Here is a 13416-nt window from a genome sequence, read left to right as displayed (position 1 = left end):
CAGTGAATGATGGTACCCCTTAGGGAAATGGTAGTAAGGGGCAGAAAAGGACACGTGGCCCATTCAGTGTGTATGCCTGGGAACTTCATTCAACACAGTGAAGAGGTTATTCCAGCAGCCACTGAGGAAACAGAAAGCAACCAGCTGCAGATTGTGGCAAAAGTTGGAAGAAATGGTGCCTGTCATATAGACTCCGATGTCATACTATGGTCTTTCCAGCGATAGGCAGAGAAGATTAAGAAGACCAGCCTTGTGCTTCGAGTTTCAATGATACTCACAATTTGCTGCATTGACCCCGGTAACTGATTATGACCCTTTGGTTACAAGTTGAACGGAAGGATTGAATCACAGACTTTGAAGGTTCTGTGACAAAGCTAGGCTACGACTTCCTGGATTGCGCCATAGGGTTGAGGACTGAAGGGTCCCTCTAAATGGGTCAGGTGAGCACTACATATCAGAGGCTGCTACTCAAGTAGATGATAGAGTGTGGGGTGAACACAGGGTTTTCTAGATTAGATGACCCGGAATGATAGATGTAGAAAACCAAGAAGTAGCAGCGTAAGATCAAAAGAAATGCTTCCCACAGGTGGGTGTATTAAAATCCTAATGGTTAACTGGCAAATCATCTACAACAAAGTGTATCTTCAATATATTTTCATCATGAGTGGAGTTCCTAACTATTTGTTCTAGGTAGTTTTCAAATTCTCTTGAAAAGCAGTGAATTTCACATAACACGAGGTACCAAAAAGTGGTTGAAACCTGAAACTGATAGCATTGTGATTTTTGGGGAAAATTTAAATGTATACTGAAAGGATAGTCAAATGGAAAATGGAGGTGGTGCATTTGTCACAGTGGACAAGAAACTCAAAACCACTGAGATAAAAATAGAAGCTGCATGTGAGATATTTTGGGCAAGACACAGTATAAGGGGTGGGCATAATATGAAAATTGGATCCTTCTGTCACCCACCAGATTAATCTCCTGATGAAACCAAAAATTTTAGAGACAACCTCAGCTCACTTAAAAGTCTCTCAGTCATACTATAATCATCAGTGGAGACTTAAATCATCCAACAATTAATTGCTTAAAGTCTTCTCTGAAAACTACCTAGAACAAATAGTTAGGAACTCCACTCATGATGAAAATATATTGAAGATAATGGTAACAAATAGACCTGGGTTCCTTGAAGATGTCCACATCAAAACTGGTATCAGTGACCATGGCGTGGATGTGGCAACAATTGTTACCAAAGTACAAGGGACAACTAAAACAACCAGAAAGATATATACGTTTAATAAACTAGATAAAAAAATGAGTGCCATGCACTGGATTAGATATGTACTCAGTAGAACAGTTTATAATGAGAGGGACCCTCCATGGTATACAGTCACTGTAAAGAGACTTCTACAGAAACAGAGGTCACCACATAATAGGTGTAGAACAAAGGGTAGGGCTATAGACAGAGTGATGCTGAATGAAATGCAGTTGGCTCTCAGGAGAGCAGTGTGTTAAGTGTTCCATGACTATCATAGCAGAATATTGTCAAATGATATTTCACAAAACCCAAAGAAATTCTGGTCATATGTAAAGGCTGTTAGTGGCACCAAAGTAGTGCCCAGTCCCTAGCAAATGAGACAGGAACTGAGATTGAGGGTAGCAAAGCAAAAACTGAAATGCTTAACTCTGATTTTTAATGTTCCTTTACAAAGGAAAATCTAGGAGAATTGCCACAGTTTGATCCTTGTACCACTGAAAAGATAAGTGACATAAGTATTAGTGTCAGTGATGCTGAGAAACATCTGAAATTAATAAAATTGAACCAAGATCCATGGCCCGATGGAATTCCTGTCAGAATCTATACTGAATTTGTGGCTGAGTTAACCCCTCTTCTAAATGTAATCTATGGTAGATCCTGAGTCCAGTTCTAGGAAAAAGGCACATAATGTGAAACCTAACTCTCACTTTTCTGACATTACATACTGAAAGCTTTGGATCAAGGCAGTGAGATAGATGCAGTATTTTTTGATTTCTGAAAATCATTTTACTTAGTACCACACCTACACTACTTGTGAAAAGTATGGTCATATGGGGCATCAAGTAAAATTTGTGACTGGACTGAGGCCTTTTTGGTAGGGAGGATGCAGCAAGTTGTCTTGGTAGGAGAGTCATCATCAGATGTAGAAGCAACTTCAGGTGTGCCTGGGGAAGTGTGTTTGGATCCTTGCATTTCATATTGTAAATTAATGATGTTGCAGACAATGTTAATAGTAACATCACGATTTTTGGTGATGAGGCATTTATATATAATGAAGTACTATCCAAAAGAAGGTGCATAAATATTCAGTCAGATATTGATAAGATTTCCAAGGTGTACAGAGATTGACAACTTGCTCTAAATGTTCAGAAATGTAAAATTTTGCACTTCACAAAACCAAAAAATGTAATATTCTTTGAGTCTAATATCAATGAGGCACTGCTGGAATCAGACATCTCAAACAAATACTTGAGTGTAATACTTTCTTGGGATATGAAACGGAATGATAATATAGGGTCATTTGTTGGTAAAGTAGTTGGTAGACTTTGGTTTATTAGTAGAATACTGGAGAAGTGCAACCAGTCTACAAAGGAGATTGTTTACAAATGACTTGTGAGAATGGTTCTAGATATTGCCCTAGAATGTGGGACCCATTCCAGATACGACTGACAGGGAATGTTGAACATATGCAGAGAAAGGCAGCATGAATGGTCACAGGTTTGTTTAATCCATAGGAGAGTGACACAGATATTGAAGGAACCAAAGTGGAAGACTCTTGAAGATAGATATAAACTACCTCAAGAAAGTCTCTTAACAAAATTACAAGAACTGGTTTTAAATGATGACTCTAGGAACATTCTACAGTCCCTTCCTTGTGGCTCAAACAAGGATTTGAGGATAAGATTACAAAAATTACAGCATGCACAGTCAATCAAACAGTCATTCTTCCCATGCTGCATATGTGAATGGAATGGGAAAAAAACCCTAATAACTAGTACAATGGGATATACCCTCCACCTTGCAGTTCATGGTGGTTCACAGAGTATAGATGTAGATGTAGAAATTTTTACAAGATCTAACCGAATATTTATACAGATTCTCTCAAACAGTACTTCATTATGGATAACTATATTCATCTGAAAAAATTCTGAGGGTACTATTAATATTGTCCGCAAGGTCATTAATATGCAACATGAACAGCAGTGGTCCCAACATTCTTCCCTGGAGCAGATACAAAGTTGCTTCTACATCTGATGGTGACTCTCCATCCTAGACAACATGCTGCATCCTCTCTACCAAAAAGTCCTCAATGCAGTCACAAATTTCAAAAAAGCATAGATGGGGTCCTGACTCAAATCCTTTTAGGAAATCTGTAAATGCGCTGTTGTGCTTTTATGTTGAAAACAGATGTAACTATTTGTGTGCTAGGGACAAATAGTAATATAATAAGAAGGAGAATGGAATGCTTTGAATGTGCAGAACTGTTCTCTCTAAAGAAGGAATGCAAGGTAATAAGGAATAAAGAAGACATGGACTTAATATGTCTCAAGTAGTTTCAACATACATATGTATTTTTTCAGGCACACCTTTCAGTTGATTGTGATATAGAGTCAGTCACACCTGTCTCTAAAATCTGACAGTTTCCTGTGGAATTGTACTGTTTATGTATCCTGACTTATGAATACTTAACAGTTTTCAGGCGGTTACTAAAGCTAAATGGCGCTTAGAATATCTAAAGGCTAGAGAAGAGTGTGTCTGGGATGTTATCAATGGATGTCGCTACAAAATGAGAAAAATGTGCAACAAGAAGCCCCATCGATATGTTCCATTGCTGGAAAAGCTGATTGTGCAGGGTCTTGTCAGGGTGAGTACATATTTTGAGAAAATGAGAGCGCTATACATTTACAATTACTTGATTCAAAAATCTTTTGTTCATCATAGATAAATCACTGGATATTAAGAGCAACAGTAAACACTGTGTTGGCTGTCACTGACAAAGTTTTTTAGTTGTATGGTTGTAGTGTTGTAACTTTGTAAGACCCTCAGTATACTAAGCAAGGGAGTTCTTGTCAATGCAGATACATCATTCATGGGTGACCAGGTTGTATGAGAGGGATTTTTGATGTCTAAGGGATGGTAGCTGTCAAAATGCAGGTACTGTTGGTGGATTTAATGTGGACAGAGGTGTGAATGGACCCATCAGAGAGGAGCAGGTCAATGTCCAGGAAGGTGACACACTGGGTTCAGGAGGACCAGGTGAAGTGGATGGGAGACAGAGGGTTAAGATTGTGTTGGAATGAGGGCAGGTGTCGTGGCACTGACTCCAGATCATGAAGATATCATCAGTGATCAAGAACCAGACCATGGTTTTGGGGTTATGGGACACTATGAAGTTTTCCTCTAGATGTCCCATAAACAGGCTGGCATGCAGGGTGCCATGCAGGTCCCCGTGGTTGTGCTGTGAATTTGTTTGTATATTTTACCTTCAGAGGAGGAGTAGTTGTGTGCTAGGATGAAGTAAGTGGGGTGTATGAGGAAGGAGTTAGCGGGTTTGGAGTCTGAAGGACATTGGGATAGGTAGTGGCAAGACAATGGGCTTGAGGGATCTATTGTGTAGGGAAGGGGCATCAACAGTGATGACTAGGGATACAGAAGGTAAAGAGGTGGATCAGTGGAGAGATGGTGTATGAAATGGTTTGTAACTTTGATGTAGGAGCCTAAATTTCAGGCAGTAGGTTAGAGGTGTTGGCCAGTGAAGGCCGAAATTCTTTCAGTGACAAGGTGTATAGGTGGAGGAGTCAGACAACTGGCAGCAGTCTTCCACCAGGTAGGCATTGTGATTCATAATAACACTGGTGATACCTTTGTGTCCAAGTAGGATTATTAGGTTAGGATCTGTTTGGAGACCATGTATGGCTGTTCTTTCTTCTTAAGAAGAGACCTGAGGGAGGATGTGAGGTCAAATTGGAGAATAAAGAATTTCTAGAAAGGGGCAAGAGGGTTGTTAAGTGGGAGGGAGGGGGAGGGTCATAGATCTATGGTGGCAGGAACTGGAAGAGGCAGGGTTCATTGTGGGGATTAGGTTGGCTTTGTTTCCATTACAGGGATAGAATAGGTCTTTGACAAGTCCAACATGGGAAAATTTGGTTATAGGGCTGAAGCTGAGGACTTTGGATAGGATTGAAACTTCTGTGGAGCTGAGGATTTTGGTGGAAGGGTTAACAACAGTGTTCTGCTATTGTTTTGGCTCTGGATTTAGAGGGGTGTTTGTAGGGATTTTTGGGCGATGCAAGCTGAAAAGATCAGCTAGGCAGAATCAGGGTACTGTGAGGGTTTGACATGGAGGAACAATGTGTATAGGATAGGAGTTGGATAGTGGTGTTTTAACACAGCAGTAGGTTGTCAGCAGATTGTGTAACTTATGGAGATGGTGTCTGGAATTCTCTTCCATGTGCTGGAGAGAAGGGGATTCAATTTCAGAGATGTGATGTATGTAGTAGGGACTACACAGTAGCAGTATCTTATAGAGGGAGCAGAGGTGGTTCTGGGGTGCCTGTGCCATCGAGATGTATTTTTAGAGTACCAGGTTTGTGAGGAACATTGACTGGTGGAAGCTGAAAATGTGTAGGTAACTGTAAAAGGAGGCATGGGATCCAGACAAAGGAATTTTTGTGGTTATGTTATTTTGGGAGGATCCCATGGTTTAGGCAGCATTTTAGGAACAGGGTGTGGTACAGGGATTTAGCCAGGGAAAGTGACAATTTGCTGAACTGACACAGTATGATGGACAGGGTCTGTTCTGGTGGGAATGGTGTTAAGGAAATGGGAAGTGATGAAGGAAATGAGAAAATGAAGGCATTAGGTGGTGGTGAGGGAAACTGGATAACAGAAAAAAATACATACAGACACCCAAAAATATGAATGTACACAAGGACATCAAAGTGCACAAGAATACATAAAAATGCACACAAAGATGTCAAAACATGTAGAAAATGCAGAAAAACATGGAAAAAAACTATGGATTGGATGAGGTATGGGAATATGTACTTATTGGGATAAGATAAGAGAGAGAGGGGAAGGAGGGGGTTGGTTAGGTTCACATTCACAAGTTCATGTGGCACAGGTAGATGTGGAAAATAACATGCAAAAATACACACAAATGTGGGAAAAAATCTGATCAATAGCTATAATTATAATCATCAACAGAAAGAATTTGGGGCCTGAGATGCTGCCCTGACAATCCATGTGGTTGCATAGGTATGTGTTGTACACGGCTGAGACTGTTGGTACAGTGTGACTTAGAAGTCAGAGTGTTTGTGGTTTGGGAGATGATGAAAAACACAGGAAAGAAGAGAGAGAATGAGCACTGATCAGGGTAATGCTTTAGAGAATAGTAACAAAGAAAAACTTCACTAGGCTTTGTGGTGGAAGAAAAGCTGTTAGGCAAAAATAAAACAGTGGAAAGTCCAGATTTTAATGATGACAATATTATGAAAAGGATAGATTTGTACTTGCTGTAAGATGACACATGGTGTTGCAGACAGACACAGCGAAAAGACTGTTATACATTGAGTTTTTAGTCAATGCTTTCTTCAGGAAAGAAAACACACACAGGTTCACAAAAGCAATCACACCTCATGTGCACACAACTGCCAGGTGCAGCATTGTGATGCGGGAGTGGGGGGGGGGGGGGGGGGGGTGTATACCATAGGATTAGGCTGAGATAATTTTAGGAGTGGAGAATGTGTTTTAAAGATAACTCCTATCTTTGCAGTTCAGAAAAGCTGGCAGTGGAGGGCAGGATCCAGGTTGCTCAGCTTATGAAGCAGCCATTGAAATGAAGCATGCTATGTTCAACTGAATGTTGTACCACAAAGTGGTCCACTTTGCTCTGAGCCACAATTTGGCAATGGCCATTCATCTTGGTGGACAGGTGGTTGGTAGTCTTTCTAATATAAAACCCTATGGAATACTGTTCTCCTAAACCCACAAAGAGCTGAGAATGATGCCAACCAGAACTTGGAACAGCTGGTGGGACAGGAACTGTTGAATAAAAATTGAGAGGGACCCTAAAGACTCAACTCATGGAGTGTAAGTAAGAAATGATGGCACAAAGCCATGTTGTATGCCTTATGAAGATCAAAGAAAATGGGGACAAGATGGCAGTGCTGGGAGAAGACCTGCTGAACAGCAGTTTCCGACTGAAAGAGATGATCAGTCAGAGACTGTCTCTCTGAAAAGCTGCACTAGCAATGAGACAAAAGGTCCTGAGACTGAAGGACCCAACAGAGCTGATGAGCTGCCATACATTGAGTAACTTGGGGGGCATTGGTCAGACAGATCAGCCAGTAAATTGAGGAACAATGGTTCCTTACAGAACCACAATACTATCCTACCATTGAGAGGGGGAAATGCTTTGATTAAACACCCAGAGGAGATATTGTTAATGTGGAGGATTGAGGTTTCGGAGCCATAGGTTATGAATTGAACTGGGACCAGGAAATGAATCATGGGAAGGGCCAGAAGTAGTTCCCATTCAATAAAATATTCATTGTAAAATTCCACCTGACAAGGTGTAAACTGAAAGTGGGAAGTTTCAGCCCACTGTTTCTGGAGGATAAGGGCAGCAGGACAGGTGCACATTTGCTTCTCACAGTTGTTTACTTTCACTGTTCACCCCCCCCCCCCCGCCCATATACATGTTAAACATGGCCAGTGCACCATTGTTTAACTTTCAATAAGCCTCCTTAACAGTTTGCAGGTGAACATCCATATACTGCTTCAATAGTTGACTATTGAACATCTATGATCACAAAAAACCTAACCACACAGTTCTTGAAGAATAACAAGGTATGTATGGAACAGACACTGTTTTAACATTAAAATTTAATTAGTTAGACATGAAAAAATGAATCTTAAGGAGGAAGATGGCAAAACAAGAGGGGACGTAAAAATATCCCAGCTTGCTTCCTCACAAGGGCAAGGCCCAGCGTGGAATATGGACACTGGTAACCTTGGGGATGTGTAACATAGTCCACACCTGTTGCAAATGGACAGAAGAACCTAGGGTGGGGACAATGCATTCCCAACACATCTACTTGCTTTGTTTCATTAAGTGACAGGCTTTGGTTCTTAAGCAGTTAAAGGTAAAAAGGCCGATAGAGAACAGGTGCCAATTAAGGTATTGCAAGGCACTACGGTGATCACGGATGGTGATGACGATGGTTGTGCTCCACTGCAGGACCAGCCAGCAGCAAAAGTGATTTGTCAAGTGAATAATCGTAATGGACACGTCATGGGTAAGTTCATCAACATAACCTGACAAAGAGGAGATAAAGACGACCTGAGAGGTGTATAGAAGCCAATTAGTGAGATGAAAGCCCAGCAGAGTGGCTTGGCCACCTCGGGGCAGAAAGGGAATAGGAGAATCAACAGGAAGTGCTCTCTCTTGCAGATATCATTATGTGGTGACCAGTGTAATGAAGGGAGAAGTGGAAGGTAAGTGAGGAAAAGATCTGTGGCAAAGAAAATGCCATAAGTAGCACTAAAATGCGTAGGAGCACCATCATTAAGACGGCACAAGTCATGATCCACAAGAAACTGATGTATGAGGAGACCCTAACTAGACAAAAAATCACTGCCCCACAAGGGGTGATGGACATTGCAATCCACATGGAGGAAGGGGGAGGGGAGGCAGCTGGGGCAGCAGGGGCAGCAGGCCTAAGTGGTCATTTAGGAGGCAGCTAGGGAGATAGAGCTTCCAAACTGTGATTTTAGAGTCTAAGTGAACACAGCTGGCAACTGCGTCCAATGCAGTAAGAAGGGGGATCCGTGTACTAACAATGTCTGTACAGACCAGTTTTAAGTTGACACTGAAAGCCCTCAAAGGGCCGACCCAATTCTGATAGCATGGAATCCACAAAGAGTCGGTGATGGCCATCAGTGCAGTCTCATTCCTGTAGAACAACACAGGCTACAAAGAAAAAGGAAATGAGGAATCACAACTCAGAAAGGTGATGAGAGTATCTGCTACAATTCCATTGAATTAGCACAGAACAAGATGCAAATGGATGGTGAATGGACTGAAGCATGTCACACTGCTCTATCACCATCTGTCGCCAACACGGATGGAGCAACATTCGTAAATGGGAGGTCAGACTCAGTTTGCAAAGTGGCACTTGGCACCGGGGACGTTTCTTTCTTCTTCTTCTCTTTGTTGGTCAGGGAGGGCAGGATGTGGAGAGAGAGAGAGAGAGAGAGAGAGAGAGAGAGAGAGAACAGGCTGCAGTGAGATCTAAAACTGAGGGTGCGTGGACTGTGGGTCCCATGGCTGACATGTGTCAGCAAGCTTCCACTCTGGGTGATGCCAGGTTTGAGAAGTCCAGGTGAAGAGCCCCATCACTGGCAGTTGCCAAAGAAGGGGTATGCTTCTCCAGCCAGATAGGGGGAGCAGCACCCAAAGGGGAGAGTGTGGGAACCTCATGGGAGAGGGAGAGGAAAATTGGATGGGGATGGGATAGGAAGGAGGGGAAAGGACATAACAGAGGTAAAGTTTGACGTCAAAGACACAGGGTGAAGATGGTCATATTTTTGATGAGTCTCATTGTAGGATAAACAATCAGAAGATGTATATTCCTGTACCTTCTTTTCCTGCTTATAAACCAGGCGCTCTGGCAAGCGTGGAAAATGATGGTCATGACAGTTAGTGCACATAGGTGTTGAAACATAGGATCTTCCCTTGTGGAGTGGGTGTCCACATTCACCGCATGGAGGGTCCACTGTACAGTGCAAAAACATAAGACCAAAAAGCAAACATTGAAAACACCTCTTTGATGGCAGGTCATACGGCTTAAAATCACACTGAAACCAAAGCATTGACCTTCTCTGGGAGGGTATCTTCACAGATGTCAGAATAAAGGTACTGATATTGATGCAACTCTCCTTACATCTTTTCTGAATGTGCTGAACAAGATTAACACCTTGCCATTCAAGACTGACCCAAAGTTCCTCATCGGCTTGAAGAATGATGTCTTTATGAAAAAAGACACCCAGAACCAGATTCAAAGACTGGTCAGGAGTAAAGGACACTAGGATGTCACCAAGATGGTCACAGGCACAAAGAGCCACTGATTAGATGGAAGAAGAAGTTTTGATCAATAGTGAAACTGACGATATCCAACAAAGCCTGCTTCATTAAATTTGCCTTCAATAGATTCCATGGAAAATAAAGGCTTGTTGGTGGTGAAAGTGTCCCTGTCAGTCCTGATGCAGACCAGGTCATGGGAAGAGGGTTTCACCTTAAGCCAGCAAGCCTGGCCTTCCTCTCAGGGGGTAGCCAGGGAAGGGAAGGCTACAGGGTCATAAGCAGAATTAAAGGTTCCATTCCCAATTAAAGAGAGTCATAGAAGAATGCCCAGGTTTTTGGAGCTTAATACATTTCATACTCAAAGGTCTGCCTTGATTCCACCCTCTTCCATCGGGGACTCTCCCTGTGGGTGCCACCCAGCCACAGCAAGGGCTGTCTCACATGGCACCCATTTCCATGAGTTCCAATGCTCCAGAATGGCAGGCAACCATGCCTAGGCATACATGGGGACCAGCCAGCTCAAGTATCAAAAGTGTGATCCATGTGTTGTCAGGGGGCTCAGCAAAAAGGGTACATAAAGACCCCATCACACATACTGGCTACCATGCTGGCTACATAGCATTAAAGGACAACAGCATTTAGGAAAAGATAAAAGAGGGAGTAAGACCAAAGGCCAAAGAAGCTAAGTAAGGTGTTCTTCCCCAGCTGAGTGACACTACAGAGACAAAATTTAGAAGAGGAGATCAATACCCAAAGGGGAGCAGAAGTCACCAGAAAGGAAAGGTGGAAAACAAAAAGCAAAAGGAGCAAAACAGTATAAGGTTGCAGAAATCAAGAATATAGCTGGGTAAAAATATGCAAAGACACTCAGAGAGGGGAAGAGACAGGCAAAGGAAAGGAACAAGGCCAAGGAGGGGGGCATGGGGAAGGGACTGCTGCCTGGAAAGGAAGAAAGGGCCGCAGTAGCACTGGGTCCCACCTGTGACATGCATGGACTCAGGAAAGAGCTGTAAGGCCCTGAGGCTGGGGTGGGGAAGTGGGTTTTGAATCTGAAGGATGTTGTTGGGAGAGGTAGTGTTAAATAGCATGAAGGATGTTGGTGTATAAGGTTGGGCTGTCAAGAGTGATAAGTAGGGATCCATGAGATGAAGGGTGGGGTGGTGAAGAGTCAGTAAAGGAAAGTGTTGTATCTTTCACATAGCAAGCTACATTTCAGACAATTTGTTGAAGGTTTTGGTCAATGAGGCTGCAATTCTTTCTGTTGGGGCGCATTAACCAGGATTATTGTGTTTGTGGAGTTTGGATTATGTGGGATGGATGTGTGGGGTGTCATAGGAGCGAGGAGGGAAATGGATTGAAGAGAGAGGCTTTAATCAGGGATTGGGGGTTCTGTTGGATTTCTGGGATGGGATTACTCTGGCTGAGTTTATAGATTTATAGATGGAGACCTCTCCATGTGAAACCCAACTCACACTTTTCTCACATCACATCCTGAAACTCCATAGATAAAGGCAGTCAGATAGATGCCTTAGTTCTTGATTTCTGGAAATTATTTGACTCAGTACTACATCTATGTTTGTTATCAAAAGTATGATCATATGGGGTATCAGGAAAAATTTATGGTTGGATTGAGGATTTCTTTGAGCAGAGAATGCAGCATGTTCTCTTGGATGGAGAATCATTGACAGATGCAGAAGTAACCACACTGATCAGCCAGAACATTATGACCACTGACCTACTATTGATATAAACCTATGCAGTCAATAGCAGCATCACCTGGTGAGGAATGTCTACTAGTCAGACACAAGCACAGTGCCTGTAGTATCACTGAGCATGCTGCCCATGTGTAGAATTGGGAAGATGTACGATATGAATTTGACAGAGGGCAATTTGTGATGGCCCGGAGGCTTGGCACAAGCATTTCGGAAACTGCACAACTTGTCAGATGTTCAAGCAGTGCTGTGGTGAGTGTCTTCAACACGTGGTGAAACCAAGGTGACACTAGACCAGACTTAGTGTGATTGGGTGGCCACCTCTCATTACAGATATCGGACATCATAGGCTGGGCATATAGGTAAAACAGGACAGGTAATGAACTGTAGTGATACTAACAACAGACTTGAATGCTGGGCAAGGTAAAAGTGTGTCTGAACACACAGTGCACCAAATAATCCTAAAAATGGTACTCTGTAGCCAACAACCCATGCATATGTCAATGTTAAAATTACATCAGCAACTATGACTGAAATGTGCACATGACCATCGGCATTGGATGTTGGCACAGTGGCAGAGCATTACATGGTCTGATGAATCATGATACCATCTTCATCATGCTGATGGGAGGACATGAATCCATTGTATTCAGTGGAACTCATGTAAGGCACCATGATGGCCAAGGACTATTTTACACTGGTTACAGACCGAGTACACCCTTTCATGACAATCATGTTTAATGACGGCAGTGAGATTTTTCAGCAAGAAAATGTGCCACAAGACCTGGAGTGTGATGGACTGGTTCAAGGAACACAGTGGCGACTTTCAGTTTATGAGCTGGCCTCTAACTTGCCAGATCTGAATCCAATCGAACAGATCTTGGATGTGATTGAATGTGACATCAAAGGTCATGCCCCCTCCCCAGATTTTATGGGAATTAGGTGACATGTGTGCAGATGTGGTGCCAACTCTCTCCAGTGGTCTACCAAGCCTCATTGCTTCCATGTCTTGTGTCGCTGTTGTTATCTGTGGCAAAGGTGGACATACCATGTATTACGTAGGTGGTCATAATGTTCTGGCTGATCAGTGTGCCTCCATACAATAAAATAGGTGACACATAAGTAAAGTGCAAACATCGATAGATCTAAATCAATATTTATTAAAGTTATGGCAATACTGCAGATATCCACCAAGTAACATAGATTGGCGTGAACAGACATGCATTGTGCAGAGGCTCCACACAGCCAGTCTGAAGGGCTGGTCAGGGATTCTTTGTCTCACTTCCCCCCTCCCCCCCTTCCCCCTCCAACCACCCAGAATGTGGTTGGTGGAAAGCCATCATCTGTGAGGCACATGAGGTGTTGATCGGTGGTGTTTGCTGTGATGATGTACATCAAGTATGGTGCAATCTGTCGAGGAAGGCAATGTGGCTGTCCATAGTGGGGTGTGGGAGTGGCTGGTGGTGGCTGTTCCACTGTTGACAGCAGAACTGAATTATCAGTGGCCAGGGTGTGGTTGGAGTGCATATTTGTGACTGACAAGTTGGTCATGCTGTTAGTGGGAAGATTGATTGTTTGTTCAT

This window comes from Schistocerca piceifrons, chromosome 1, assembly GCF_021461385.2.
Source record: "Schistocerca piceifrons isolate TAMUIC-IGC-003096 chromosome 1, iqSchPice1.1, whole genome shotgun sequence".
Classification (NCBI taxonomy): domain Eukaryota; kingdom Metazoa; phylum Arthropoda; class Insecta; order Orthoptera; family Acrididae; genus Schistocerca; species Schistocerca piceifrons.
Note: the sequence above shows the minus strand (reverse complement) of the source record.